Genomic DNA, 16,863 nt, shown 5'->3' on the forward strand with positions numbered 1-16,863 from the left:
TTAACAAGTAACTTTTCCTAAGATGTAGGAGCTCATTTTATTCCTTAATGTTAATGAAAATGAGCGAGTTTCAGATTATTTCACAAAATGTCTTGTTCATAATTTGATCTCATGAAGCATCAAGTCTGAAATTGAGAAAACTTTTTAACTGAAATAAATAAAGAATGGTAATGAGGAAAAACCATGTGTCGTTAATAAAACCAAAACGTACTGAAATCATAAAACCCTTTATTTTTATGAATCTGTGCATTAGCCTTTCACCCTGATGTGATTTTTTTCCCTCAAACATTTTGCAAAATGGCAGCATGTTGGGAGTAAACAACAAAAAATCAAAGTGTTTTTTTATTGTACCTGCGGTTGAATATTCACCACCAAATCATTGTATAAATAATCAAAACAATCACCATATGAAAAAACTGAAACTAAAATAACTACTGGAAACTAACCAAAATATAACTAATAACTAACAAAAACACTCTAAAAATGAACTGAAACTGATTGAATTAGACAAACAAAATGGTTAAAAACTCAAGTTTTAGGTTTCATCTTTCAAACCCTGGTATACAGTGCCTTGCAAAGGTATTCATTAAAACTACAACTACTGGAAACTAAACAATGTTTAACTACTAATAACTAACAAAAACACTCTAAAAATGACTGAATCAGACAAAGAGTCACAACACAATAAACTAAACCAGAATGAAAAACTATAATAACTGGTTAAACTTGGTACTGCACACGGAGAAGGAGGACTGATCAGCGCAGGGACTTGGTTTTCCTTTGAACTCAGTGACTCCTGGCTGGAGGTGAAACATAAACACCAAAGAGACTTTAAACTTCAGATGTTCAGAACAACAAGCCTCCCCACATAATCACTGAAAACTTAATCAGGATGACATCAGAGGAGCAAACAAGCCGACTTTGTCCCCCTGTTGTCTCTGAATGCTTTGCTGAGATCTCTGAGTCAACAGCTGCTGTGGACCCAAAGCTTTACGCTCAAACTAATAATGGCTCCTTCACTGCCACTGCAGCTGGAGACTCTGAACAATAAAATCAAGCACAGCTGCCAAGCGTGGGCTGCGTTAGAGGAAAAAAATAAAATACCTCGAAACGTTTGGAGGTTTGGGCAAATTTAGCAGCAGCACATCAGAGGAGGAAGAGGAGGAAGAGGAGGGAGCTCCTGTATCTGCAGTGCAGTGAAATCTATTAAGATTAAACCCATCTCGCTCTCTGTAACACTCCTTTAGCCATGACTAATTACCAGCCATTTCTGCGGCGCAGATAACACCTTGAGCAATCGATTTCACACGGCTCTGGTAATATCAGCTGTTTAGCTGATTGTCCTTGAAGATATTCCAGAGTTTGGAAAGCCTCCAGTCTCTTCCTCAGGGGGGATTTCTAAACGCTTCTCGAGCTTCTTCGCTTCTCAGAGACGTTCGCTTTGATTCTGGTCGCCTTCCTGCGTGACTGCCAGCGTGTATTTTACAGGATTTTCCTCATTACGCCAACAAGTGAGACCCGAAATACCCGATTTCTGTCTGGTGCTCAGATAACGCCTCCTTGTGCTTTCAGGAAGTTTGTAAACAGAGAACAGTGCCGTTTTTAATTAGGCCTGAAACGATTAATCGGATTCATCATGATTAATCGGTTACTGAAAGAATAGTCAGCTGATTTAGTAATCAATTAATCGTTAATTGAACTATATAGAATCAAAACTGTACAAAAAATATCTGCATTTTACATTTCAGATGAAAAAATATAAAACATTGTAAACTTGTTCTAAATCTGGTTTATTATTCAGAAAATGCCTCCTTGATAAGTTTGTAAACAAATAATGTAGTTTTTAATTAGGGTTGACATGGTTGTGATTAATTGATTATTGAAATAATAAACTACTTTAGTAATCGATTAATCGTTAACTGTAGTATACAGACCCACAAAAAAGGGCCTCTTCTGAAAAAACCCAACTTATTTAGAGTAACAAGTCGAAACTGTCGAAACTGTACAAAAATACATAAATTTAAGATGCATTATATAAAAATCACCTTTGTCTGTGAATAAAATGAAAATTTCTCAAATGCCAAAGTTTCACCCAGTTTATATTCATTAAAGAAATGCCATGGTATTGCATTTTAGGCAATAAAATATTTTCTGACATAAAAAAGGAAGTGAATTAGTTTTTATTTGCATGTTTTATTTATAATGCTATAGAAAAAAGGTTTTAAGCAGTTAAATGAAAATTTTGTACCATTTCATCCAATTAATCAAATAATAAATAGGTTAATCGATTCCTGAAATAATTTATAGTTGCAGCTCCATTTGTAATATCTGCAGCATCGGCTTCATTTCCTGTTTCTCTCAAAGGAGGCATGAAGCTGCAGGTTTTTCAGGGCAGCAGCCTCTTCATTATGAAGGCTGCCTGGCATATCGTGATACATGAATAATTATCAGAGAAATTATGCATCAACCTCAGGGAAATGCAGATTTCATTCATAACCTCAATTAGTGCAACTCTAATCCTTCACACATATACATCCTGCAGACATCCCGCATGCATCCTGCAGACATCCCGCAGACATCCCGCAGACATCCCGCAGACATCCCGCAGACATCCCGCAGACATCCCGCAGACATCCCGCAGACATCCCGCAGACACCCTGCAGACATCCTGCAGACATCCTGTGTTCTCTGGCGTTTAGACGCATTTGCAGCTCTGCTCAGACATGCAGTGACCAGTCAACAACTCCTGGATCGACCATCTGGTCTCTGAGGCGGCCAGCAGACTGGAAGGCTGCCTGACCTGCTGCACGCAGCAGAACCGCCTGCAGAGAGAGCAAAGCGGCACAGTGACCAGGGCTGGAATGTTAGCGGTGATTGGTGAGCTTACAGGCAGGTGCAGTCATGTGTGGAGGTGAGCACGTCTGCCTTCATGCGCCGGTTTGTGACTTATTCTGGGCTTTTGGGCTCCGGCTGTTTCAATAAAGCAGAAACCGCAGAAACGCACAGCAAGCAGTGAAACACAGACGGATTCCCACTGCAGAGACGGTCTGTTCTCCTCTCAGTTCACGGCCTTCAAAGTAAAAGCACCAGTGATGCAACGAGTTCAGCTACCTGTCGCTGCAACTAAAGCTGAAAAACAACCTCAAATCAAAAACTGGATGAAGTATTTAATACGTCAGAAAGGTGGACACTTATCGTATCCTTTATCATGTATCGTGATAAATTCTGAAACTGACAAACTGTCCAAGTTGTCAGGATGGTGAATTTTACTATTTTTTCCACTATTCGTCCTAAGAATGAACGATATATCGCCACCAACATTGCTGCTGGCCAATATTAGTAATTCTTTAACATATCGGTATCGGCTCTATAAATAAAACTGGGCCGATACGAACAACAGATATTCATGTTTGTTGTTAGGTTTGTCTCCAAAGGCGATGAAACGGCAGTGAAATATCAGTTCTGGACAACCATGACATGATCGTTGTCATGACAACGATAAATCAGAATTCTTACGATAAATTATAAACAATACAATAAATGACCTTAAAGACCTATAAAATAATTAAGTTTTTTGCATGATTGTTTTAAAGATATGCTGCTGATAAAAATGTGAAGATAAAGTTGAAACATTAAGATTTTCTATTAAGTATAATTTAATATAACTTCAGAAGATACGCAGTATTAGGGCCACTCTAAAAATAAAATAACCGGAATAATAAATTGTTTGGTAATTTTTTACTTCATTCTGGTAACATTACAACTTTATTCTGGTAATTTAACTTTATTTTTTCTTAGTAAGAACACCACTCTGTGGTAACAAGATGTTCAACATTCCTCCATTATTGTTGTATTTTGTTGGAGATGTCATAAGATTACCACTTTATTCCTGTAAAATGAAGAATGAAGCAATAATCAGACTATGTAAAATCAAAACTGTACAAAAAGTTTTCATTTTATATCGCAATTATGAAAAATATTACCTGATTTTAGAGTTGAACTTAAAAGTCCAAATAAATAAAAGCTGTAAAACAAGATGGCCGCCCTGGGCGCACTGACATTTCTCTGGATGTCAGTGGAAGTACTATAACTATATAGTATAAATAGAAAAAAAATTACATTTGCAATAATTAAATAGTCAAACACCAAAAATATTATGAAACATTTGAACGAGAGACGAAGCAGTTGAGTAAGTTTTAACTTTCAGTTCGGACTCTGATAAACAACAATCTTCTAACATTTGGTTCATTTTTGTAAAGGATGCATTTATATTTTCATGTAACAGTTACACATGAGAAACATGACAGTCGCTGTGTTTTGGTCCGTCTCATGGATCCGTTTCCTGAGCAAACAAAGCTCAGCTGCTGCAGCTGCGTTTCATCCCAGCAGCTCAGGTTCTGCGTCTGTAAACACGCTAAACTCCACATTTACAACCTAAAAACAAAAACCAGCGCACATTTGATCCCGGCTGAGCCTAATAACCAGGATTTCTGGTAATATGAGGTTCATTGGGTTTGTGTAAGCAATCTGAGAAGCAGGCGCTCATGAATTAACAGTCTAACTGAGTGTGACCCAAAACGAAGAGCAGACAGACGACTGGACCGGGCCGAGATCTGCTTTGTAAACCGAGGGAAGCTGAAAGTAAACCCAGCGGGCGTTTTACAAAGCAAGCCGGGCAAATCCAGGATTACTTTGACTTGCTGACCAGACAAAACCCAAATCCCTCAGGCACCAGGTAGCTCAAGCTGCGGAGGGAGAAACCAAGAACAGAAACTGAAAGTTCGCTCGAGCCAAAACAAAAAAACTAAAGGTAACTGGACAACTGTCAGGTTTGTTTTTCTGCTAAATAAAAAAATAGACTGGCGAATGAATATATATTTTCCCAGAGAAGCGAGAGAAGAGTCACGTTATGAGTTTGTGAAGGAGAAGTTTAAAACTAGAGGGAATAATTTTACTGAAGAAGATTGAATTAGACTCATAACACCTGATAAACTTCAGGAATGTTCATCACTGCCATGAAGAGTCATTCAGTGAAAAATTACACTTTTAATGCAAAGTTACATTAGGAGAGTCTTCAGTCAGAGACGTCTTCAAGTTCGCTGTGGTACAGACTGCTACAGGAGACCCTTCCTGCCAACAGTCATCATCACTATATACAAGAGTTCAATTAATATGAATTACAGCAACATTTAATTTCCCTTTGGGATCAATAAGTATTTATATGGACGGGTCTGAAACACTCAGCTCCATGTTAAAACCTAAACACAAACAAAAGCAGCAGCACGGACTCTGATCTGCATTGAGTTGGATTTTATTATCTGGGCTCAGAAAGTGAAATCAGGAGTTTTCCTTCCTCTGGTTTTCCTCCGTGTGAATCGGATCAAAGCGGCCGAGCGAAGGAGGGGAGAGAAAGAAAATGAATTTTTCATAAAGTCCTACATTAAGGCTCCACTTCAGAGACTCGGCTGCCGCTCTGGATCTCTGCTTGTTGTGTCGGGACAGATTTGGGCTCAGGCCACCAGAAGACGACCTCTGACCTCAGTCAATTAGTCACCGACGCATTCACACGCCGCCGGCCCGCTGGCACGTCATAAAAAGCAGTAAACACAGTCCAGTGTTGGCCATTAAAAAGCCAGCCCTCTTCAGGATAATTTGGCTTGATAGCCACAGTCTAAATTTACATTAATTAATTCTGCTGTAACGTCTTTACATTAAAGCTGATTGGAGAGGCTGTTCTGATCCATTACACAGCACAGAAAATCAAAGTAATTTTGTTATAATATCATTATACAAAGGCATTCATCTTCTTTCCAGCCATTCAGCCGGTTTCATTACCGATTAAAGGGACGGCTGGCGCTCTGAGGACATGGAGGGCTTTGCTTTTTGATGAAGGGGTTTGAGATAATGGCGGGAATGAGATTCCTTCCTTTAAAACACAAACGGACGCTCAGAAACACGGCGCAGAGAGAGGAGGAAAAGCCTTCAGTCAGGATTCCCCGGCTAATCCGCGCCGTCGCTGGCAACTCAAATCGCAGCTTTGACTCAGACGGATCTGGTTGGGAATTACAAGTGTAAGTGTCTGAGCGAGGAGCAGGGATTAGAATGCAGAGCGGAAATATTCCCACCGCTAAGGTCGCCTTTACTCATGTAAACCTTTACCTGCAGCGCATAAAAACACGACAAATTCACTTCTACCTAAAATAAATACTAAATAATTGATTTTTAACTAACATTAAGTGTCACAGATGCTCCTGAAATGGAAACAAAGTCTAATCTGGTTCCCTTTACGCTGCAAAAACTAAACTTTACCAAGTAATTCTGGTTTAGTTCATGGTGCAAATATCTTAGTTCACTTGAAATAAGACAAACCAACTTAAACGCAACTTTTCAGGAAGATATACTGATTTAAGTAAATAACTGATTGATATTGATGAAAATGTGCCAGTTGCATTGGCAGATAAATTAACTTATAACATGGGAAAAATGTGAAATAATCTACCGATGGAGCAACTATTTGTTCATCAATATTAAGGAATTATTTACTTAAAACAAGAGTCCACATCTTGTTAAAAAGTTACTTTAAGTAAGTTTTATTTCAGAAACTAGACCAAAAATACTTGGTAAGATTTTGTGTGCAGGATTTCAATAAGTTTTTTACAAAAACATGTTAAAAAAACAACTTTTGTTTATGATGTGGAGCAGGTAGATGACCAGGACAATGATTGTTTGTTTTAGTAAACACCATGTTGGATGTTTTTGTTTACAACATTAAATCATAATTTAAAGTTATATTTCAGTGGCATGTCTGCAAATTCAGTGGGATTCTGAGTTTTTACTGTCGTATCAAAGCTCAAACAGCCACAAGGAAGGAAAGGGAAATTAGCCGACTGACTATTCTTACTGCTGAATATCAATTAACTCTCCTTTTATCTCAACGCCTTTTAATTATCCGGCGTGAGAAAAAGATGCGGAAGAGAAAACCAAACGGAGAGAAACGATTCGCTGTGGCGGGAAGGAACAAGAGAAGAAGAAATCATTCGCCTAATCTCCGTTTTAGATTCTGGAGATAAAATATTAAACTAAATCTGGAGTTTTAATTACTTAATTATTAATTACCCAGAATTTAAACACGTTTTTAGCCTCCATGAGCTCAACTCCAGCTCTTAATGCAGGCAGTAGTTTCCATCTTTCATGTCTCTTAATAAATCTGGATAAGATTAAAAATGTTTTTAAATGAGAACAGGAAGGTTCTGCATTTGCCACAATGAGCCATTTTTGTTTAAATTACTTGGAAATTATGTACTTTTTTACATAATTTTCCACAAATAACATCCTATAATGATAAATCCATGTTCTGTTAGCAAATGTCTTATTATGTTTATTTTAAAACCTGAGAAGAGCTCAGAGGCTTAAAACAGTCTGCTTTGTTTTTATCATGTAACTTTGTTTACTGTGTTGTCCTTGATGAAATAAACTTGAATAGAAATAAAATGTTGACTCTTCAAAAGATGACAAATTTATTAAAGTAGATGTTCATCAGAAATCAGAAGTTTTCTGATTTGATGCAACGCGTTCGACTCTACATGAGGTTTTTTTAGATGAACTGAGGGTAAAAATGGTTCGTTGGACTGTAAAGGCTGCAGACCTTTATGCTGGTCCAATAATCACAATAACCAATAAATCAATTAACTGCATGATAAAATAAAATGTAAATCATTTCCATTCTGCCGGTCAACACTTTTTAAAGGCCAATTTTCTTTACAGAAACTTAATTATCCATTTAATTTATGATGTGTGGCTTTTATTTCCATTAATTCAGTGGTGCTCAAAGTGTGGTCCAGGGGCCATTTGTGGCCCTAGAAATGACTTTGTTTGGCCCCCAGTCACAAACGCAGACAAAAATAAAAATTTGGCCAAAACAACAGAAAACAGCTGATGACAAAGCATTTGGAAATGTCTTGTTTTTCTTTTATCAGCAGCTCAAAGGCACTTCTCTGGTTTGGACCTTTAATGATATACAGATTGAATTTAAAATATATATATATACATATATTTTTAAGCAGGTAAAAGTAAACAAAAAATAAAAAATCACAACAAAATTTTAATTTAATTTTATGGCCTACAGGCCTACCCTTTTTATAATTTTTATCCATTTATTTTAAACATTTAAAATCATCTTCCAGATCAACATTAAAGTTTGTTGATCTTTAAGAGATTATCACTATATTACGTGAAAATGGCCTCAAACCAACAATATTATCGTTTATCACAGAAACTCCTGGGGTAAATTATCATGCAGAAACAATTGTTATCGCGACAGTTTTACTGTTTCACTCAAAACTAAAAGAATAAATCACAAGAGTGAACCAAACATCCAAACTCACCAGCGTGATTTACCAAAAACTAACACAAAGGAAAATCACCAGAATAAACTTAAAAACGTACAAATCAGCTTCATTCAAGGGGAAAGGTGGTTAATCTCCAGGAGAAAGCAGAAGCACTAAGTTATTCAGGGAGGTGATGGAAAAGTAACTCCTGTTAGGAGGAGGAATTAGGACAACAAACTCATATTTTAACGGCAGGAAGAAGCTGTCACACTCCATCCTTAATCATTACTCTAATTCCTGCTCATAAAGTTGCTAAGTTGACAGCGATAAAGTCTAAACTGCATTTTCTAATATTAATTCAAAGTCTGGACTTTGTATAATTTATTACACACAAACACCCCAATAATCATCAGTGTTCAAAGCTCTGCTAAATAACTCTGCAGTCCTTAATAAAAACCAAGTATTTCAGCTTTTCAGGCGCGTGACGGAGCGCAGGGAGCTGGAGGAAACCCTGATGAAAACCAAACAGTGTGACTAATGAGGTTCAACAGGAAGCACAGATGATCGATTCAGTCACATGATCAATCATCATCAACAGAAGGTGATCAGAAAAGTTTGATTTCACTCCTGAGATCAACAGAAACACGTTTAATTTACATAAAGATGGTGGAAGAGTAAAGCTTTTGGTAGAGAGAGAGGGAGAGAGAGAGAGACAGAGGAAGGGAGAGAGAGAGGGAGAGAGAGAGAGAGATAGAGAGAGAGGGAAAGAGAGAGAGACAGAGAGGGAGAGAGAGAGGGGAGAAGGAGAGAGAGAGAAGGAGAGAGACAGAGGGAGGGAGAGAGAGAGAGACAGAGAGAGGGAGAGAGAGAGGGAGAGAGAGAGACAGAGAGAGGGAGAGAGAGAGAGACAGAGAGAGATAGAGAGAGAGGGAAAGAGAGAGAGACAGAGAGGGATATATATATATATATAGTGTGTGTGTAGAACTTGGTAGGGATCAGAAAACTTGATTTAAAGCATTAAAAGGTCAAATAAGGAGAGATATGAAACATTCTTGAAACAACTGGATAAGAAATGAAGGATAATTTTTATCAATCTGTTCTGGTGAAGAAATAAAACGTTCTTTAGTAACACGGTGAAACAAACAGAGCCCTGTGTCACTGGCCCGTTATACATTTAATAAACTCCAAGCCATAATTACATACAGATGCACCAAACAACCAAATCCTTCTTCATTGGTTGTGACAAAAAAAATACTTAAGTCAGATTTTTACTGCTGCTCATTAAACACATGGAAACTGAGTTCAGTAATTTTATAGGAATTATTTAATAAACTGAATATACAGTAAAATAAATGGGGGAAAAGCCCGTTTTTCTCAGAGGGAACTTGTAAAAAGCACATGAGTCGGGGGCGATAAGCTGCTTGCAGCTCCCTGCCCGCCTGGGGAACCCTCCGACGCTAAATCGCTCCAACTTTACCATCTGACAGTCCCTCCACAGGGAGGCAGGCCAAGCAGCTTTAATTTGCCTGACATCAGTTTGAAAAAAAAAAAAACCTTAATTGACTTTGTAAACTTTATGGCTTTTCCTCGAGAGGAGGGTTTAAGAGGCCGATTGTTGAGTGTTTGGCGCTGCTTTCCCAGGGGAATTAAGTCTTTAAAGGGGTTCTGAAAGCAGATAAAAGCCTTCGCTCCCAGCAGTGGCAGAAATACAATAATCATGTTGTCATCCTTGCATGCACCTTCCAATGGGGTTCTTTCAATACGTCTTTGGCATTGAGGTGGAGAGCTTGCAGCGTCAGCCGACTGTTGCAGAATGGCTGCCATCGATTTGGTATCCGAGGCCCGTCGCCCTCACGCCTCCTCCTAAGCACTTGCATCCTTGCCAGGTAGCGCCATTGATTGGGCTTTCCTCTAAGATTTGGTTCCCACTGATAATAAATGAGGATCTGGGAGGAAGGAGAGTGGTCGCTTTAACACAGTGTCCACTGGCGCCCTCTTGTGGTCCGTCAGGTACTGCGTGTAAATGACTGTTTATTTGCCGTGAGCTAAAATTTCAACACAGAGCAGTGAGAGCTAATGTGTTGTTATAACTTACTTGCTTATTTAATTTGAGATTATTTAACCGGCGAATAAAAACAGATGCATACAGGGCAAACAATAAATCAGAATTCTTATGTTAAGAAATGTATCACGATAAATGATCAACGATACGATAAAGGCTCAACTTTACGCTGATACCATTAAACCTACTGCAAACCTATAAAAAAAATAAAAGGTGAGCACTCCATAAATCTATAAAAACATAGTTCACACCTAGTTCGCTCTACTGTAAAACCTTTATGATGAAAACTGATCAAATTATTAAAAAAGTCTGCTTTATTGACATAAAATGATTAGAATATAACTTTTGCGTTCATTTTAAAGAGAAAAAAGACAACGTGTTTTTTTGCATGTTTTTGTGCATATTTTGCACATAAACTTGTGTGAACAAGCCTGCATGTTTGCACTGAGATCTCGAAGCTGCCATTTGCAGGGTGATATCCTGCCGTGTCAATTTCAGACCAGGCAGGATGTCGTCCTTTCATCTCCATCAAATGTTTGTCAGGAGCTTATATCATCTAAGGTCACACGTCTCCTCTCACACTCAAAGCAAACATCAGATTTAGAGGCTTTTTAATGGGCAGCAGAGGGCTGTCAGGTTAAAAAAGACCTTTGATCTAAATGTTCTTCAAAAACCGACAACAGCTCTTCAAACGTCAAAAGCATCTCGTGGCTCAGTCGTGCATTTAATTGGCACAATCGCTCACTCTCTTTAAACCGGCTCTCCCGTGGCACGTCTCCAGTGAAGTAATATAGGTTCTAATTACCGCTATCGTCTTAAGAGTGGAGCTAGCAGTGGGGGGAATAGCAAAGCACGCAGATTTGTAGAAAGATAAAAGAGAGGTGATTCCAATTTAATGCTTCCCCTACACCTGTAGGAGAGTGCTAAATGCAGAAAGGAGCAGAGCAGAGAGAGGAGCCCTGTTAGCCGAGACTCACCCTCATGGAAACTAAACTGACTCTTCACATGCCAAGCAGGTCTTCATGTTCTGATGTTAAGATTCCCAGCAGCAAACGAACAGAAAAAAAAGAAAAGCAACTTTTTGTTCAGAGTGAAGAGAAGAATGGAGGTAAAGAGAGGATTTCAGAACAGCTTTTAGGAAACATATTCCAAAGAGCGACGAAATAATGAGAATATTGATGCTTTAACAAGGAGATGGATGGAGGGACGGACGGACGGATGAGTGGCATTAAATTATGTAAACTAAAAATGAAAATCCAATTTCTACCCAAAGCACAGATTTATTACACTATTAAACAATCTTTATCTAAATTTCAAGAACTTTTCAAACCTTCAAATCGACTCACTAAAAACATTTAAGTATTTCCCCACCAAAACGTCTGTAAAGACGCAAATATCTGACAACACAAAGCTCTCCATCCCTCATAAACAGTCCAATGACCAGGACAGCAGCTGTAATAAAAACCAGCTGAGAACTGCCCTCAACATTTAATCCAATAAAATGCTACAAAATCTCTTATTCCTGAAAGAAGAAGAAAAAAAAAACAGCCACCACCGTTTTCCAAGAGCTTTGAAGCTCTGGTGGCCCTTTGACCCCTGCCAAACAATTAAAAAGCTCCTGGCATACAAAGAACCCCTAATGGGCTGCATATGTGTCTGCTAATAAGACAGAGGTTCAGGCGCCTGCTGTGCACGGCCTGCTAATGCTGGACACTGACCGGAGAGGTGGAGGATGGGAGAGAAGTGATAAAAAAGGAGGAGTGGAGCAGAGCAGCAGGGGTGACGTCTGCAGGACGGGGAAGAAGAAAACCTCAGAGTGTAAAGGTGAACATCTCCTTCCAGACGCAAGAGTTCAAAGTTCTCCTCAGATAATCTATGAGGTATAAACATAAAACTTCACTAATAAAATAATCCAACTTCAGCTCATCTGTTTTCTCAAACCTCCAGTCAGTCAGTAACAAATGGCCACTTGAACTGAGCCAGGTTCTGGTTCCTGTTAAAGGGGAGTTTTTCCTACCACTGTAGCTACATGCATGCTCAGTATGACCGATTGCCGTAATTGGACGGCAGTACTGCCGTAAAGGACGGTCGACTGGACGGCAGTACTCTCGTAAAGGACGGTCGACTGGACGGCAGTACTCTCGTAAAGGACGGTCGACTGGACGGCAGTCCTCTCGTAAAGGTTGGTCGACTGGACGGCAGTACTCTCGTAAAGGACGGTCGACTGAACGGCAGTACTCTCGTAAACGTTGTTGGATTGGGCGGCAGGACTCCTGCCTGTTTCTAGATCAAACTCACCACTGAGATTCATTATCCACAAACATTCAGCTCGCCCGAAGACCAGAGCAAAGACAGACGGATGAGTGAACCGTTTGAATTTATAAACAACCTCTTAATTTTAATTTCTCCCGTTTCCTCATTTGAATAAAGGAGGACAGACTCTGTAATTAACAAGGCATTAAAACAGAAAGGCAGTGTGCAACGAGAGACGAGGAGGAGGAGGAAGAGGATGAGGAGGGTGATGAGGACGCACAGGAGACAGCAGTAAGAGCGGGAGAGATAGTAACTAAAAGAGGGAAGAGAGGAGCTGTGGAGAATTAATAACAGGCGAGATCTCTCCAAGGCCCCCTTAATGGGCTGTGACAGGAATTTATTCACACTTAGGCTGGTATTAAATCAAACGCCAGGCGAGTGGCGGTGGCAGGCAGCGGCGCAGGGTGGGGAGGCAGGTGGAGCGCTGCAGACGGAGAGGTTTCTGCCGCACCGTCACAGACCCCCTGCAGGGTGGAGGGGTTTCATTGCAAAAGCACAAAACCTTACAACCACTTTTGGTCTGGTTTCTAGTGCAAAGATCTTGAAATGAGACAAAAACTAACTTTGAAAAAAATTTTTAGTAAGAAACAAGAGCTTTTTAAAGTAGAAAACTCCGTAGTATTGATGGAAAAAGTTGAAATTTCAAGTGAAATAATCTCAGTGGACATTAGAGGTGGGCATTTATCGTATCGTTTATCATTTATCCTGATTAATTTCTTAAAATAATTTTGATTTATTGTTAGCTGAGATAACAGGTAAGGTTAAATATGTGAAATAAATAAACTCTATTTCAAACAGAAAAGTGATAATTTTGTTCTTGGTTATGCATGGACATGTTTTCTCTGTCCTACTGATTGATTGTTTTCTTGTTTTTAAAATCCTGTTTGAAATAAATAAATCAATATAAATTCCAAGAGTAGAAAAAACCCCTCCTAAACTCTCCATAGTGTCAAGATTACAATTATTTTAATTTTGTATTACTTTATCGATTATTCTGATGATTAATTAGATTTAAAAGTTGGCACAATCTACAGATTTGTATTTAATATTAGAAATACATTAAAAAAAGATGCAAATAATTCAACTTAAAGAAAACAAACATTTTATTAATAATCATAATAATAATAATATAATATTCCTTTAGTAAATTTTAACCCTGTAAAGTTAAAATGAAGCCACTTGCAGAGCTTTTTGGTAAAACAGATTTACAAAGTGTTTTTAATCTTAAATGGAAAATGTTTAAGTATTTGGTGTAGTTTTGACTTAATTATTGCTATGAATATTTTTCGTTTTTTTCAGCAAATGACCTTTTTTGAGTATGTACTTCAGTTGACGATTAATTACTAAATTAGTTGACGATTATTTTAATAATCAATTTATCACGATTAATCGTTTCATCCTTAGTGGAGATTGTAGGTCTTTATATTTTCTCCACTGCTTGTTCAATGAGAGCATCAATAAATAATAAATATTAAGTGCAGATTAGTGATACAAATCACAGTTATCTGTCACTGTTGTCCTAAAGATGTTTATTTTAATGGATGTTTTTCAAGAGCAGTATTTGTATTTTGCTTAAAAACTAGTAATATAAAGTTCTTATCGCCAATTATGACATTATCACAATAGCACCATAAAATATTGTGATAAAACTAAGTTCATATCGCCACAAAAAACAATAATATTTGGTGTGTATCTGGTTTGATTTGGTGTTGTTGCGATGTTATCTGAGACCCTTGGGAAAGATGGAGACGGAAGGAATGCAAACGATGAGTGATGTGCCAGTGACAGGACAGGCTGTCCCACGTCCCAGATGGAATGATTATCAAGCAGTCCAGAGAGCCTCTATGAATCATCCTTCCTCCATTCTGCAAAATGCACCATCAGTCAGCGGCCAGCCAATCAGTCAGGCAGGCAGGCAGAAAGGAAGCTGACAAAAAACACAGAGCTCGGTCCAAATTGACATTCTAATGAAAAAAGAAATCCTGCAGGCTAATTTATTTGTTCGTATTCGCAGTTGTCCTTCATTATTTGGCGTGTGACCAGTCATGTTAGGCTGTAATTTTTGGTCACTTGGGTGCCACTGGATTTGTTTTCGGTGTTATTGGAGCAGAAACACAGATGACGGGCGGGACTTTGAATTTATATGCACAATCACATCCAGCGACACCAGAGGTTTGGGCTGCAGAAACGGAGCGACTGCAACACATTAGGCACCAGCGGTTTACGGCTAATGAATCCAAAAGACTTACTCACATGCTCAGATGAACTTTACCCTGTTATTTGCAGCACTAGTGCTTTATTAATCGATTAATCGATTGTTCTGAAACAAATTCAATTCTATCTATAAAAAGAAAAATAAACATTTTCTTGTTGAAAGTGTAGCAAAGGATGCATCTGCAACTCAAAATACTTCTAACATCAAAGTGAAATGCTCAGCCCTTCCTGCTCGACTTATCAGTTCTCTAGGGATGATCTGATGACCGTTTCTTGGATTAACCAATTAATAACAGAAAGCAAAAGGTGCCAAATAGGAATTGTATTTATTTTTTACAGAATTTGAACTAGATGAAGCTAAGTCTGCCACATGAGGAGTATAATATATTTTTATTATTATTTTAATTCAAAATGTATACATTTTGTACAGTTTTGGCTTAATTGCAGCTCTTTGTGTGTTCTTTCATCAAATTGCCTTTTTTGAGTCCTTATACTCCAGTTACCAATTAATCGATTACTAAATTAGTTGACTATTATTTCAATAATCGATTAATCATGATTAATCATTTGCAAAATGTACATGTTTCATATAGTTTTGGTTCAATTGCTATGACTGTGTTGCTCTTTCAGCAATTTGCCTGTTTTGAATCGTTATACTCCTTCTACCGATTAATCGATTATTGAAATAATCGTCAACTAATTTAGTAATTGATTAATCATAATTAATAGTTTACAAAATGTATATATGCTTTGAACAGTTTGGGCTTACTGCTCTGAATATATTGCTGCTTCAGCAAATTGCCTGAATCTGTATACTAGTGTCTTGATTAACCGATTATTAAATTACTTGACAATTATTTCAATAATTAATCAAGATTAATCAATGAAACCTTAATGCAAAGACAAACTTTTGCATACATTAACCCAAATAACATGCACATATCGAACACACAAAGCATAAAAAATGGAGGTAGTTACATTGAAGACTACACACAGAATTCAATTAAAATGGATACAATCACAAAGCTTCCCTGTAAGGACACTGTGCAGAGTGATGAAAAGTGACGCCTCGCCCTTCCATCCTTCCCAACTCCGGGCAGATTGCATCACCATCCATCAGCCCGACTCTGACAAACAGCAATTACCCCAATCGACAGATAACGAGAGCAAGGCTATCATTCACAGCCAGGATGCCTCATAAAGCAGTCAGACATTACCATGCAGAAGTCATTTATCTGGCCCTCCTCCAGCCCGCCTCTTTTCTACTACCTCTTCACCTGATGGCTCTGATATTTAAGACTGATACCTGTTCACACATCCAGCTCCAGGGGGGAATCCCAGCCACCCAGAGCAACAGGAATTAAATGAAACTGAGAACTTGAGGGTCAATGAGAGCCTTGGGGGGAAAAAGGATTTTTTACTTGAAATGATTACTTTTACCCAGATGTCAGAGCTTACGATCCAGATAACATTAGATTTAGTTTCTACGCGTTTTAAATTAATAAAATTTTCCAAACACACATCTCGACATCTCTCCGCCTCTGTAGACAAAAATCTAGAGATAAACAAGGTTTACAATGAATTTATGGCAAACATTTCTACAATGGTCACCACAGTCTGGTGGAGTGGAGTAGTGTTGAACAATATGGCTGAAAAACGTATCACGGTACAAGTGTTTTAGTCAATATCGATAATTATCAATTAGGTTTGCGTTTTAAATATTTGAAATACTACCAGACTAGTGGTGTGACCTTTTCCGTTTTATCCATAATTTTCACTCCACGTCATTGTTTTTTTTATTTCTAAACCGCTATGAGCCGCAGTGGTGAAACCTTAGACTGCTGCTGTTACTCAACAGGTTGTTGCTAGGTAACCAAAGAGTGAGAGAGTTGCGGGCTAACCAAAGAGTGAGAGAGTTGCTGGGTAACCAAAGAGTGAGAGAGTTGC

General features: G+C 38.3%; 1 protein-coding gene across 4 annotated transcripts in view; it reads right to left on the reverse strand.

Moving 5' to 3' along the window:
* med30 (mediator complex subunit 30) overlaps positions 1-16,863 on the reverse strand; it is a 47,875-nt gene that overhangs the window by 889 nt on the left and 30,123 nt on the right. The gene's annotated exons all lie outside the window — the stretch shown is intronic.

The sequence above is a fragment of the Poecilia formosa genome, unplaced genomic scaffold, assembly GCF_000485575.1.
Source record: "Poecilia formosa unplaced genomic scaffold, Poecilia_formosa-5.1.2 Scaffold426, whole genome shotgun sequence".
Classification (NCBI taxonomy): Eukaryota; Metazoa; Chordata; class Actinopteri; order Cyprinodontiformes; family Poeciliidae; genus Poecilia; species Poecilia formosa.